The sequence below is a fragment of the Siphateles boraxobius genome, unplaced genomic scaffold (assembly GCF_051911475.1).
Source record: "Siphateles boraxobius isolate OS27281-9 unplaced genomic scaffold, OSU_SipBor_1 56, whole genome shotgun sequence".
NCBI classification, from domain to species: Eukaryota; Metazoa; Chordata; class Actinopteri; order Cypriniformes; family Leuciscidae; genus Siphateles; species Siphateles boraxobius.
Genome location: NW_027509182.1, coordinates 9,248,229 through 9,264,197, shown reverse-complemented (window position 1 = coordinate 9,264,197; position 15,969 = coordinate 9,248,229). Strand labels below are relative to the sequence as shown.

At 38.5% G+C, this 15,969-nt stretch overlaps 1 protein-coding gene across 2 annotated transcripts in view; it reads left to right on the top strand.

The window, feature by feature from the left end:
• Positions 1 to 15,969, top strand: part of flrt1a (fibronectin leucine rich transmembrane protein 1a) — a 98,661-nt gene that overhangs the window by 44,779 nt on the left and 37,913 nt on the right. For both annotated transcript variants that reach the window (XM_077206646.1, XM_077206645.1), the window contains one exon: positions 14,935 to 15,600. The gene's annotated coding sequence lies outside the window, so the exon portion shown is untranslated. The remainder of the gene's footprint in view (positions 1 to 14,934; positions 15,601 to 15,969) is intronic.

The following is a 15,969-nucleotide window of genomic DNA, read 5'->3' as shown; positions in this document are numbered from 1 at the left end:
TTTCAAACCAACCAACTGCCTTCTCAGAAAGACCAATGTTGAGCAGTCTCTGTTTTAAAATACAATGGTTCACCGTATCAAAAGCTTTAGAAAGATCGATGAAAAGAGCTGCACACATCTTTTTGCTGTCCAGTGCCTCAATGATGTCATTCACCACCTTCAATGAAGCAGAGATGGTACTATGTTCCTTTCGGAAACCCGACTGAAACTCTGATAGGATATTATTAACACTCAGGAATTCTTTCAGTTGTTCACTTACTAGTCGTTCTAAGACCGTTGACAGCACAGACAAGTTGGAAATAGGCCTATAGTTGTTTAACAAAGTAGGATCTCCTCCCTTTAACAAAGGGAGGACATAAGCAGATTTCCAGATTGATGGCATAACATTCTGAACCAAAGACAAATTAAAAATATACATGAGCGGTTTAGCAATAAAATCTGCAGCAATTTTTAAAAAATATGGCTCTAAACAATCTGAGCCGGCAGGCTTTTTGATGTCCAATGACATTAGGGCTTTATGCACATCATCGATTGAAAACGGGGCAACGGTAAAAGAAGAAGGCTGGCCAGCACAACATCTTCCCGCAGCATTACCATCAGAAGAGGAGGTTTTTGGAGATAAAGATTGGTCAAACAAAGAACCAGATGCAACAAAATGTTCATTAAAACATTGTAGCATTGCCGATCTTTCCGAGATAATAATATCGTCCCTAATGATATGGGGAGGCAGTTCATTATGAGATTTAGTTAATGAAATTGACTGGATAGACTTCCAAAAAGTCCTAGGGTTATTTAGATTGTCTGTAGTGGCCGCTAGATAGTATTCAGATTTAGCATGTCGGACAGCTGCTGTAAACTGGTTTCTTAGTCGTCTAAAATTAATCATATCGGCCTCCACTCCAGAATTTCTAGCCTTTGCCCAAGCCTGATCCCTCTCATGAAGAAGTTTGCTAAGCTCCTTCGAGAACCAAGGGTTGTCTCGTCCCTTGACTCTAAACTTACGCATAGGAGCATGTTTATTAATAAGTTGCAAAAATCCATCATGAAAGTATTTCCAGGCTAATTCAACATCATTGATAAGCCTAATGCTGTCCCTATTAAAATAGAATAAATCATGTGAAAAACCTTGTAAGGAGAAATGTTTCATATCACGTTTTTCAATGCATCGAGGCCTGGATTTTGGAATTTTTGCATTTCTAACGGGTTGGAGCGAAGGCTGTCTCCCTCCACCCTCAAAGTCTATGTTGCCGCTATTGCCGCACTCCATGACTTGGTAGAAGATAAGTCCTTGGGGAAGCACGACCTGATCATCAGGTTCCTGAGAGGAGCGAGGAGACTGAATCCTCCTCGCCCTCCTCTTGTTCCCTCTTGGGACCTCGTGGTGGTTCTAACTGCCCTGCAGAGTGCTCCCTTTGAGCCTTTGCAATCAGTGGAGCTTAAGCTCCTTTCGATGAAGACAGCGCTCCTGGTTGCACTGGCCTCTATCAAGAGGGTAGGGGACCTGCAGGCATTCTCCGTTGACGTAGCGTGCCTGGAGTTCGGGCCGGCTTACTCTCATGTGATCCTGAGACCCCGGCCTGGATATGTGCCCAAGGTTCCTACCACTCCCTTCCGGGACCAGGTGGTGAACCTGCAAGCGCTTCCCTCGGAGGAGGCAGACCCAGCCTTGGTACTGCTCTGTCCAGTATGTGCTATCCGCACCTATGTAGACAGAACGCAGTGTTTTAGGACCTCAGGCCAGCTCTTTGTCTGTTTTGGTGGGAAGCTGAAGGGAAAGGCTCTCTCCAAGCAGAGGTTGTCTCACTGGATAGTGGACACCATTGCTTTGGCATACCAGCAGCAAGGTCGACCGTGCCCCCTTGGTGTGACTGCCCACTCCACCCGGAGTGTGGCGTCCTCTTGGGCTCTAGCGCATGGCGCCTCGCTAACAGACATCTGCAGAGCTGCAGGCTGGGCGGCACCTAACACATTCGCCAGATTCTACAATCTCCGAGTGGAGCCAGTGTCCTCTCATGTACTCACTTCAACCAGCTAGTACTGGACCCGCTCAGGTGTCTTCGCTTGCTCGCCATTCCACTCCACGGACTGGATACGTGCGATATTCTCCTCAGGTGAGCTTCTCCGAAAGCCCTGAGTTCCTCCAGCACTCCTGACGTCGGCGCCAGTGTCTATTGCCTGCGCGTCGGCTAGATGCCTCCCGTGTGCATGGTGCCTCCTCTGAGCGACCCCCACATTTGTATTTCCAATGTAAGCCTCTCTGAGCATGTGTCTTTCCCTTGGCAAGCCACCTTGCCACCCCTGGGGTTGAAATATTCCACCTGCGGCTGGACACCCCAGTGTTCTTTGTATGCATCCTTCGGGTCATATGTGTATTCTCTAAGTCCCCCCCGTTTGGGCTGGCAATATTTGCATATTTCCTCTAAACTATGGGATATGCTCCCCAGTGTACCTTGGTATTCCTGTGTTAAATAGGACACCTTGCTAGTCTTACGACAGGGATCTCAGATTTACGCAGGGCACTGGAAGACAGCTGTGAAGGTGGCGTGATTAGACTGGTAACCCCATTCGTCGTCATCCGACGTAACTCGGAGAGACAACGAAATGGAACGTCTCAGTTACGTATGTAACCCTCGTTCCCTGAGTAGGGAACAGAGACGTTACATCTTCCTGCCACTTTCCGCTGTGCCGTGGGGATCGCCTTAGTTCAGTCTATCTGCATGTTGCCGGCGTCCTTCTTTTATACCCACGAGGTAAGGCAGAGATATGCTATGCAAATTCCGCAGACCCATGGCATTTCTTTGCCATTGGCTCGTTTTGTAATACTCGAAGTCGATAGGTGTTCTAAACGAAACCCCATTCGTCGTCATCCGACGTAACGTCTCCTTTCCCTACTCAGGGAACGAGGGTTACAAACGTAACCGAGACGGGTTTTTTTTTATCTATCCTAAGGGCAAAATGGGGAACATAATACACTAAAGTATTAATGTTGTTCTCATATAGTTTAATGTATTTATGTATCAAAATATTTTTGTAATATTTCAGTTTGCTTGTTTATGTTTCCTGTTTGTTTATACGATAAATAACTAAAATGTATATTTAAATCTTTGTATATAATAATTTCTGTTAACAGGCTATTTTTTCTTATTACTTATAATATCCTGTTTTATTTCTATTTATTTTACAAGATATATATACATATGATTTAATCCATACCATACTTTTTATAATACATTGTTTTGTTACAGCAACATTTTTAGTATAATTTATATACTATTTGTTTTTTGTTAATAATTTGAGTTTTTATTTAAATAGAGTTTTATATTTTCACTTTTCATTTTCATTTTAGTTAAAGTTTTAGTACTTTTTGTGTTTTTCTATTTTTTATATCTCTACACTGTTTTTATTAGTTTTATTTTTATTTCATTTTAGTTTATTACTTCAAATTAAACCAAATGAAAATGAGAAATTTTGCCTTTGCAAGTAGCTGAAATAAAATAAGTTTAAGCGTTTTATATTTTATTTGATTTAATTTAATGTTAAGTGTTATTGATTGTTTTCATAAATTGAACTTAATTACTTACATTTTTTGTATTTAAGCATAATTTGTCCTTTTTACATTTTAAGGTGAATATGATCTGTCATACCACATATTAGGGTTTAGCACACAATATGTGAAGGAAAAATAGGATGAATAAATTCACAATAAATCTGAAAATAGATCAGCCATAGAACTATATGAGATGTTTGTGGCCTTAACTGATTATTTTTGTCAGCTTCCAGAACATGCTTGTGTTTTCCGTAATTCAGAGCAACTCAACTGTAACTTCAGCGGTCTTAAACGTGTTCACTCATTCTGTTCCTCTTTCATCTCTTTTCCACTGATGCACTGACCTTGCTCACTTCCCACCTTGACAGCAAATGTGTGTGTGTGTGTGTGTGAGGGGGGCAAATCTCACACTTTAAATTGTGTATGTGTGTGTGTTAAGATGGATCACTGAAGTGTCCAGCACTTAAATTGCCTGTTTATTTCTAGCCACCTCATCATTTCCACTGGGAAGTGATAGCTGGCAGTGTGTGCAGTGGAGTGAGAGTGTGTGGGGGTCTCTTTTTTTTTTTTTTTTGAAGGTGGATGTTAGTGGGGGTTTGATTAAGCTGAGTGTTTTTTTAACAGTGTGTGTTGGAAAGATCCGACATGGAAATGCTGGAAAATATTGAAACATGATGAACATGTGTGTGTGTGGTCCGGATATTTCATATGTTTTAGAGATCAAATGTCCCCACAAGGATAATAAAACCTGAAATTTTTGACGATGTGTGGACAAAATTTTGTCCCCATGAGGATGACAGCTTTTAAATCATCGTAAATGATGTTTGTCTATTGGAGACCTCCGAACACACAATCTCCCAGCAGTACTGTCTGTGTGTGTGTGTGTGTGTGTGTGTGTGTGTGTGTGTGTGTGTGTGTGTGTGTGTGTGTGTGTGTGTGTGTGTGTGTGTGTGTGTGTGTGTGTGTGTGTGTGTGTGTGTGTGTGTGGTCCTGGTAAACCATACATAGTGGGGAACAATTATTTGACCTTGTGGGGACATTTTTTGGTCCCCATGAGTAAAACAGCTTATAAATCATGCTAAGTGATGTTTTTTGAAAATGTAAACATGCGGAAAGTTTTCTGTGACGGGAAGGTTCAGGGTTAGGGGATAGAATATATAGTTTGTACAGTATAAAAAACTTTGGAAAGTCCCCCCCACGAAAACAGCATGTTTTTCCTTCCACTCAAATGGGCATTTACAACATAATAAATGATCTGTGGGTATTTTGAGCTGAAACTTCACAGACACATTCTGGGGACACCTGAGACTATTAAAATGGGGCATAATGGGTCCCCTTTAAACTCTAACCCTGAGTATTAAATTCTTACATGTAATTCACACTGTTTATACTCAGTGTTGGGTAAGTTACACAAAAAAAGTAATCCACTACAAATTACTAATTACTACTTTAAAATTGTAATTTGATTACATTACTGATTACTGCATGTAAAAAGTAATCAGATTACTAATTACTTTACTTTCAAGTTACTTTGAAAACCTATTAAAACTACAAGAATACACTACAAAGTGAAACTCAGTTCTTTCCGTAATTTAATATTGCAGAATACAGACATCCCAAGTCTCCTGGAAGTTCTGGGAGTCTCCCGCATGTTGATAGCGGCTCCCTGATGCCCGCAAATTAGTTCAAATCTCCCGGAATCTAGAGCGAGCGAGAAAGAGCGCGCGTGCGAGACACAAGAGAGGGCTGTTTCTCAATATGTTCTTGTGGACTTGTGAAACGTCATCAGTCGCTGCCCAAGTACTGTTCCAATTCAGAGTTCAAATCTAGCCAAGTCCAGTTCAAGACCCCTGATGTGTTCCTGATTCGCCCCTTTTACCCAGGATGCATCGAGAGGTGACTTTAACTTTGTAGCCTATTAGAGAGCTGACTTATGTTTGACTGAACTGTTTGCTTTATTTCTAATTGTACAGCTTTCTTATACCTTTTAGGCTACTTATACTTTTATACCGGATATTATTGAGCATTAAAACTGACATTTAACAAAAAGAGACAGGGTTGTGTAATTTTATTTTATATATTTTAAAATATATAGAATATTTTTTATATTTATTTTACTATACATTCTCTTCACTGTATGTACATGTGTAATAAAATAAAATGACAAGTCTGTCTCTGTTAAATGTCAGTTTTAATGATCAATAATGTTTCATATTTTTAAAATGAAAACAAAAAGAAGCAGGGTTGTGTTTTATATATCGTGTTGTTATAAATATATGCAGTGAAGATAATCAATATATGCGCACATTTGTGTGGCCATTAGCCTAATATGATTACGATTTTTTTAAATGAAAAGAGGCAGAGTTGTGTTTTATAACATATTTTGTTTTATTGTTGACGAAAAGAGGCAGAGTTGTACTTTATACCATATTTCGGTTAATTGTTGCCTGAAATATAGCTACATAAAGAGATAACCGGAGTAGCCAGAAAGTGCTGAGTGACGCGATCAAGAACGCCGCGGTTCCGTTTGCAGAATAACCGGACTCGCGTCCTCTCGTCCTCGGGAGTTCGTTCTCCTGAGTCGAACTTGGCAAGTCTGAACTACCAAGGACGCTAGTCCGAAGTTTGCGTAGGCTACTATTGAGAAACGGCCAGACTGTGCTCCAAACAGTGTAGCGCTGCGTGTGTGTGTGTGTGTGTGTGTGTCTCATGAAGCGCGTTCTCCGGTAATTCATTAAAGCGCATGCTGACGCAGCCGGCCAAACGTGATTTGAAAGGCATTTTACTAAACATTTTTTTCTTAACAATACATTTGCAACGCAAGTAACTTAATTTTATTGACATCAGTAACTGTAATCAAATTACATAAATTTAAAATGTAATGACTTACATTACTGCGTTACCACGAAAAGTAATTAGAATAAAGTAGGGGAGAGCCGGGACGGTTGAAAAACACTTTTCAGATAAACGTCGTTTTCTAAGATAAGGTTACAGATAGATTTTTTTTTGTGTGTGTGATCAACAACTCACATATGTGTTCTCTTAGTATCATGTGTTATTCGGTAGAAACATAGAATGATTTAAGTAAAAATTTACTTTGAACGGGAGTTCAAAGTACTTTGAACGATTTAAACACAGGGGTGGGACGGATGAAACATAACAGTTTAAACGGTAACTATTCATCTAATTCTTGTTTTTATGAACAATACCTGACAAGTAACTTATGTACATATTGTTACAAACATTTTTTGTCATTTATTTTCATTTAAAGTTCATATTAACATTTTTGTTCTGTCGCCCAATAAAAAATCGGCGATAAGCCTTTGTGCATTTTGCGTAATCTTTCTAATAGGCTATTTTGAAGAAGACAGACAAATCCGTTTACAATTAATTCTTACATTTATTCCTTGAGTCATATTGAGTGATTTAGTCATATTGAGTGTTTTCCTATGACCAGGTTTAACTGACACGAGTCGCTGTTTCAACCGTCCCGACAGCGCCTCCAGCCATTTAAACCTGTTTTGTCCGTAGACTAAAAAACTCTGATATTATACACTTAAGGGTGTGATGCAGTACTAATACACCTGCCATATTATTATTACAATGGCACATGAAACAATAAATACAACTTGTCAGTCAAAAAAAAGTACCGCACAAAAGATTTCACTAACCACACTCAAAAACAGCTTTCCGGCTCTAACTTTAAAACGGCAAGACGTAAAGAAGAAATGTTTTCGTGGGTCTGATAGGCATTGCGTGCTGTACGTGCTGACGAAATTTGACGTACATAACTTGAGTGGCTTTCAAGGAAATCTCAATGTTTCATCCGTCCCGCGTTTCAATCGTCCCGGCTCTCCCCTAACGCGTTACTTTGTAACGCGTTATACCCAACTCTGTTTATACTACATGCATGAATCTCAAACAACGCTTCTTATTCAGAAGTGGTGTGCTGTTACCTTCTCAGAGAATGATTAAAAAACAAAATCACATAGACTTCAAGGAGACTCTTAGAGGTAGGCTGTTTTGACATAAGTCAATGATTAACTACTGAACAACCACCCAAAACATCCTAGTAGTACCACTGTAAAAAAAAAAAAAAAACCTGCAAAAAGTTCTTCTTACAAATGTAAAAAAGGTAGCATAGCCGTGATTATTTAGTAAGATTAGGATTTTGTGTGAACGTGAACGAGATTTCTCTGAACAAAAAAAGTGGTTTTGTTGACCTTAGTCAAGTATTTTGTTCAAAACATGTCCAGATGTTGTCCCAACTTTCCAAATTGAGTAATCTGAACAAAAATGTTAGGCTGCACAATATCGTGTAAGTTCCCAGCATGCATTGCAACAACTATTTTTAAAAGATTATCATTGCTTTACCAGCTTAATTTATGCTGCTGCTGTCACTGTAAGTTAGCTGTCATATGGGTCTAGGGTTGGGTATCGGTTGGGTTTTATCCGATACCAGTACCTTCTCGGTATTTTTTAAATGGTTCCGGTGCTTAAAAGGTTCTTGAACCGGTACTTTAAAAAAAAACGAAACCGCACACACTTAGTCAAAAAATAATACCCTTCTATTTACAGGGCCAAACTGGACACAATACCAAATTAAATATTTAAACAATATAAATACAAGTTACATATGGTAATAATAAATAAACCAATATAAAATAAAAATTCACATTTACATAATATCAAATAAAACAATATTGTATCAAACAATGTCATAATACTGGAGATTAATAGAGATTACTACCGGGGTAATCTAATCTCGACATGGCTCCAAGTTCCCATGTTTTTTCTCCTTGAACCAGTCATGTAAGTTATCCGGTCATTGTACTAGTTACTGCAGCGCTTAGCTTGGCGAGTTTGGTATTTCGTTCGCACTGTCTTAGCTACACAGCGTTGAGTGAACCTATGAAAGAGAACGTCTCTGGTTACTGGTGTAACCTATGTTCTCTGAATAGGGAACGAGACGCTGCCAAGCTCCTCGCGATGCCGACAAGCTTCCTTTTTCTGTAGAGAAATCTGAGGAGTAGATGATGCGCGCGCTAATATAATATGAGCGTCGAGGCAGTGCCCGCGCAATCAGCCAATGAATTGGCATGATTCTAAATGGGCTTCAGACAATCGGCACACCCAGAGGGCGTTCTGACGCGTAATTTTACACGTGAAATGCAGCCAAACCTTGGAGCGTTTTGTCTTCGGCATCTTCAATAATCCCCTCGCTATCAGCAGACGTTCCGGGAGTCTCCCGCATATTGATAACGGCTCCCTGATGCCCGCAAATTAGTTAAAATCTCCCGGAATCTAGAGCGAGCGAGCAAGAGCGCGCATGCGAGACAGAACAGACTGCGCTCCAAACCGTGTAGCACGCGCAGCGCGGAGAGGGAGAGAGCGAGAGACCTTGCGTGTGTGTGTGCACGTGTGCCTCATGAAGCGCATGTAAAACAGAGAGTCAGGCACCGAAATCAGGCACCGAAAATATTCGGTCTCGTTACCGTTTATGTCGGAACCAGGTCCCTATTGGCACCGCGTTTCAGTACCCAACCCTATATGGCTCAGAGTTTGTTGATCATCACCATATTTGAGATTTGTTCTGTATGTGGAACTAATTTAAACAGTTGGACAAAGAGGCAAACAATGCCCATATCATGTAGCTCTCACGTTCCTCCAAGGAAGACGACGATGGTGATGGTTATAAATATAAAACAAGGTTTATTAAATAACTCAAAGTAGACAGCCAAATGTGAGACAGTTGTGTTAACCACAAACAATACCAGACAACTGAGAACTGAAAAGACGTCTCGGTTACTAATGTAACCCTCATTCCCTGAAGGAGGGAACGGGAGACGTTACGTCGAACGCGAGCGACAGATAGGGAACTGCAACTTAAATACATGGTAAATGAGGGAGATTAAAAACACCTGTGCAGATCAAACGAATCACCATGACAACTGAAAAAGTGGCTGGAAACTTGAACAAAGGAAACATGTGACTGAAACTAAAAGCATGAAAATGAAACTAAGACGAAAACAGCATCCCAACAGAACAGAGCTGTGACAGTAGCGGCCTTTGAAGGAAAAGAATGAGGTTTGTTCCACCTTGAATTGCTAAATGATAAACAATCTTAAGTTTGCTATGACAATAATTTTTAAATTCAAAAGACTGCCTGTTACTTGTGAACGAAAGCATTCAGTCAGCTGTTAGTTGCAACTATTATTATTATTGTTATTCAATGATCACACAATAACATGTCTTTATGACCAACCAGTTTGCTGCTTAACAGCACTGCCATGCTAAAATAATTTGATGAGAAATATTTGAGTTCATATTGAGATCTCTGACTGTTGATTGCAAATCCGAGCACAGTCTGAGAGCTACAGTGCTACAGAGCTACAGTGTTTACATGTGTCATGGGAATCAACCTACGAATGCTTTAATTCGAGCTGCATCTGAATATTGAAGTGGGATAGGAGAAAGAACAAATTATACGCATAGAAAAACAACCTTTAAAAGCATCTCATTTGTCTTTTTTCTTTCCAACAAAACTACCACCCATAATTTTCGTTCTACCTATTTTTCTTTTTCATTCAGAAATAATGGGATCATGAAAACCCCTCGTATTCTTTTACACTTTCCCTTTTTGACTTTCTTTTCATATTGCCTTTGACCTTTTTTTCTTCTCCGTTCTCTATTCCCTAAATGAGTCGCACCAAAACTCGTCTCCTCCAGCATCTCTAAAGAAGACAGACAGACAGAACTCAGAAATGAGGCTCAAAATGACACCTTTATTAACAACGGGAATAAAGAGAAATGGAATAGAAAGAGGATACACAGACGACGAATCCAACCGTCTTCCCTCCTGTCTGTTTCTGCCTTTCATTGGGTCTGATATGGTCATTTGGCACGTGTCGCTGTGGAGGTGCTTGAGCAGAGCTATTTAAACAGAAGTGTGGTGTCTCATCTCTGCGCTGTTCTCCTCAGATCTCGCTCTGAATGACTATTATGCCTCAGTGCATTAAGAGTCCGGTCACGTCACCCTGTGTGTGTTTATGTGTGTGGCATCCAATCATTTCAGGTTACTGCACTTTCTGCTACTCCCACGGCTAATTAATATCACTGCATTCCTGTAACAGCAGCACGGCACTCGTTTACCTGTGTGTGTGTGTGTGTGTGTGTGTGTGTGTGTGTGTGTGTGTGTGTGTGTGTGTGTGTGTGTGTGTGTGTTTGTGTGTGTGTGTGTGTGTGTGTGTGTGCGTGTGCGCTTGTGTGTCACGTGTAGGTGTGTGCGTCTGGGCGGGTGAATCTCATGAAGAAATGCCTTTTTCTTGGAATTTGTATGGAATTATTGACACGGAAATTAGAATAAGTTGTATATTGCATAAAGCAAATGAGGCTTGTTTAATTATCATACAGACATCATCATAAATTAAATTTAGTGTAACAAAATAGAACTTATTTTAAGAAGCACAGTTTCAATGTGTAAGAGGGATTTGTGAAGTTAGCTAAAAAGTCATTTCGGAGACAGAGCAACTTACAAATTACATTTTGAAAGATGTCAGAGACAAATTTCTATTCACTTGGAGCAACAAGCATTTATGAATTATTCACAATAAGACCAGAAAAGCATATGTAGGGTAGATTTTGATTTCATGTTGACTGTAAATGTGCTTTATTGTCATGAAATAATAGCTATATGAAAAATATCTGAATGGTCCTAAAATATGCTTCATTTTCTTTGTGCAAAATGAGCTGCTAAATACTTGTAATATATTTAAATAAATATGTAAAATATTTATTTATGATTATTCTCTTTATAATGAAGCAATGCCATATTTAATAAATGCATTAACTGTGTTAAATTAACAGTCCTATAAGCAAATTTTAATTTTTAATTTCTTTCTTTTGATACTCGGGCTGAAAAGTGACCTTTCTTGAATACTCTTTGTAGATTTTTATGCAATTAATGTGGTTTTTATAAGCATTTCTGTCCTTTGACCCGGCAGCTTTTAAGCAATGAGTATAGAGAATATGATTCAGAGATTTGAGTCAGATAGGCTATATGGCTATTAGGAGAAGAAAAAGAGAGATTGTTTAAATAATAAGGGAGTATAATAAACGCTGCATACATGCCTTTTTTTGATTTTACTGCTCATTAGAAGCCCTGTTTTGAGAACAGTTCTGCATTCACACATCAAGTGCGATATCTACTGTACACATAAAGCTGGAGGTTTATTACCGCTCTACTGCTCTCACATTTTTGTTTTATGGTTTCAGCACACACGCACACACTATGAAACAGGTTCTCTCAGGTTTCTGCACTGTTTCTTGTCAGTATATGAGTTCTGTGTCCAATTAATTCAAACGTTCCTCCATCTGACAGTAATTCCAGCCTCCAATGTTTTCAGAGTTCACATCTCCCACTCAGTCTTCATCGTTTCTGTTCATTTTCTCATCCCTCTCTAAATGATAATTGAGAATTGTGTGTGTGTGTGTGTGTGTGTGTGTGTGTGTGTGTGTGTGTGTGTGTGTGTGTGTGTGTGTGTGTGTGTGTGTGTGTGTGTGTGTGTGTGTGTGTGTGTGTGTGTGTGTGTGTGTGTCTGTGGTTCAGGTATTCCCTAAATTATGGGGATCAAATGTTCTCAATAATAACCAGTAATCTTTCCATAGACGTAATGATTTTTTATACTGTGCAAACTGTATATTCTATTCCAAAGTTTTACACATTTAAAAATAACATAAATTAGTATGATTTATAAGCTGTTTCCCTGATAGGGACCAACACACACCCACCCACACACACACACACACACACACACACACACACACACACACACACACACACACACACACACACACACACTCACACACACACACACACACACACACACACACACACACACACACACACACACACACACACACACACACACACACACACACACACACACACACACACACACACACACACACACACTCTCTCTCTCTCTCTCTCTCTGTTTATTAGAGAGAAAGGACTGAGAGAGAAAAAAATTAAGACTAGAATCTTTAACTTTTTTTGCCTTGTGGCATTATTTTCATGACATTTAAACCCATTCCCTGAATTCTCATTACTATAATGCTGTAATGTAATATTAAAGAAATATATATTTCATGGTAGTACTTACTGCATTGCCTTCAATATGCTAATTTTAATTTAAAATATAATTGTGTCCAGCCTGTATGACTTTTTATTACTGTACTACAGTAATAAAACCTAAGAGAATCATCATTGAGAACAAACAAGCTTAAAAGAAAAAAAAAATCCTAATTAAAAATTCTGGTGGAACATTTGTTTAAATGTCACGGAAATAACATCGCAGAGCATCACATTAATAATGGTTTTAAAATAGGATTTTCATTTTCTGGAATTTTTTGTTTTTTTTGTTTTCACTTGATATAGTGTGAGATAATATCCACATGTCAAATCCACCCTATGTCCTGGATGCTAATTGTTGAGATCACAGGCAGAGTTCTGTATAAATTAAAAATTCTAGTTTCTATCACCTCTGCTTTCAATTCAACAGAACTGAAGCTTTATTTCCATGCTGGAAAGTCTTCTGACGGTATAGCTGGTTTTACATGGTTGACATATAGACCAGGTTAACTATCTAACTGTCATAAGTACATCATAGATCAGTTTCTGACAGATAAATGTGTTATTTGTTATTTATTAGATAAATATGACTTATTTGCTGAGGCAAAGTGACCTACAAATTCACTGCAGATCACAGATTTAAATTCCACAATGTTCTGTCTATACAACTATGTTGAAGGGCACACTTTCAAAATGGAAAGAAAAAATAATGAGATGATGAAATAATGAGATGATGAAATAATGAGATGATCATTATCTTAATTGTTTCTACTAGACAGCAATGAGATTAAATGCATCTGTTAAACGCTTTTGCTTAAATCTCCTGAAAAAAAAGAGAGAAAAAAACTTGTAGTAATCTCACACTTGTCTCTTGAGTTTCAGGAGTTTCTCAGGAATGTCAATGTCACAAACTCACAAACTGATTTGCCAAGACAACGAAGACAGAGAATTTAGCCTGAACTCAAAACATTATCCCATGACTAAAATATCTGCTCATTCATTTGAAAGCTCTGTACTTTTACCAGGGATCCTGGCTGGATGTTTCCATATCCTTGTGTTCACAGGAAAATATATACATATACTGTAGATTAGATTAGTCTTTATCATCAGCTTTTAATATATATAGGCTATTTTAATTTTTCATGTTTTTTTCCAAGCATGGAATCAAACTTTTGGAATTTTCTGATGTACATCGTATATGCCAACATTTGACTTTTCTTTGATCTTTGTTTCTGTTTTTATTTCTCTTAATACATTTTAGAAAGAACATATGGAACACATTTAAATGAACAATTTAATTACGTATATAGAAGAAGAATATCTGAGAACTCCAGAGCAACCTATTTCCTCTGGACCTTTTAACTATTTTGGAAGACTGTGAAAGACTGAAACACTCTGGATATTGGTATTTCTTCTTTTGTACGGTTTAAGATGGCTTTTCTTACCCTTTGCATTTTACATAGAGGTCGGAGGATTCAATTTTAGTAGATTAAATTTAGCATTTTTATAGCTATTCAGCATTCTGGCATCAGGCCGAATGGATACGCTTTATTGGCAGATTTTTAACTCTATTGAGAGCGACTGTCAGTATTAAGATTGACTGACGGATTTTAAAATCTTCTGTCGCTAAAAGGCCCAGAGACACATCCACTAGCAATCTCTCTTCACAGTGTAACTGATCACTTGCCAATATTCAAGTCTTTAAAAATGAATTAAGAATGGCATTAAATTAATATCTATATGCTGTTTAATTATTCTAGTAGAGTATGTCTGTGTCATGAATTGTTTTTATTTTTTATCTTTGGTGTATATAGATGAAACTTGAGAACACAAGTAACTTGTGTTAATAAAACAGGCAGTAATTTAATTTACATTCACACTGTCTGTTCAGAATATGATATATCAGCCTGCAACACAAACACAGATACACAGTAGCTCTGTTCCAATGCCTCGCTGGCTACTGCCAACATACAGTACACTAAAAAAATATATATATTTACTTTAAAACATTTTCACTCCGAAATTGATAGTAACATTCACAAATAATTACAAAGAAGCGGCAAATTAGACATGAAATGTGAGATGGATTCACTCCCAATCCATCTTTAACAAATGACCCATTTCTTTTCATACAAAACATCAACAGGACTATACTGTCAGTGTGATGTATCTATAAAGCTGCCATCACTGAAAACTGTTAGCAACGCTAGCTTATATCTGATTATTGAATTTTCCCTTTTTGCTTTTTCTACAGAACAACCTCCCTTTGGACTAAACAAAAAATGATGAATGTGCTTTTTCCTTGACTGGTCCGACACAACAGAAGGGACTCCACTTCAATTAGCGAGGACATCTGAGGACTCTTCTTTCCTAAAGCCAGAACTGAACAATGACAGTGAACAATGGCACATAATTACAAATAACTCAGTTTTGTGGCTTTTCATTCTGAGCAAGAGAAGTCAGATATTTTGTGAGAAAGAGGATTTGAAGTACCGGCTTGCAACCCAACTGGTTAGTTGGAATTCATGAGGAAAGTTGGTGAGATATCTAATAGTTTTTCCATTTTGAAGGCCATTTTATTGACTAAAGGTGAGCCTATTATTGCTGATTTAAAGTATTCAAGCAGTTCCTGTCACGCCATCTTTTTACTGATTGGATAGTCCTTGCGAGTCTCAAATTTCCTGGACTTTCTGCATGGACCGACACTCCTCTGGAATAAAACCGCTCAGGATGTACACCGTTGCATCTCACTGATTCTCAGACATCAACCCAATGAGAAGAAGCATACTCACAGTCTGGCAAACAACAGACAGTCAAACAGCAGGACAGACATCCAATGAGTCGATGTGGAGTCCATTAGCTTTCACTGCCAGATCACCCTCAGAGCTGAAACAGCACCTATTCAGCTTCAGTGTCAGAAGTAAGAGCTCTCTCTATGTTATCTCCTTCTATCCCACTCTCTCCGGCTAGCTTATCCTGATCCTGCTGTTGACAGATCTGATGTCCAAGTCAAACTTAAAAGTGTACGTTAGCTTTGTTGTCCTGTTTTCAGGCTACTTTTGTGCCACCAGAATTGTCAATTGATTTGGACAGTATGTGGTTAAGGTCCATATTAAATATGCAGTTATTGACGAATTATTTAGTGTAAACTAAACGGATTTCAAAACCTAGTGAGCTGCCTCCGTAGACAGCATTTTAAGGCATCATGGACACATAGCACAAAGATTATTCCATTGTAGGCTGTATTTCACATTAATATTTTCAACCCAGACTCATTGGAAAACATGTC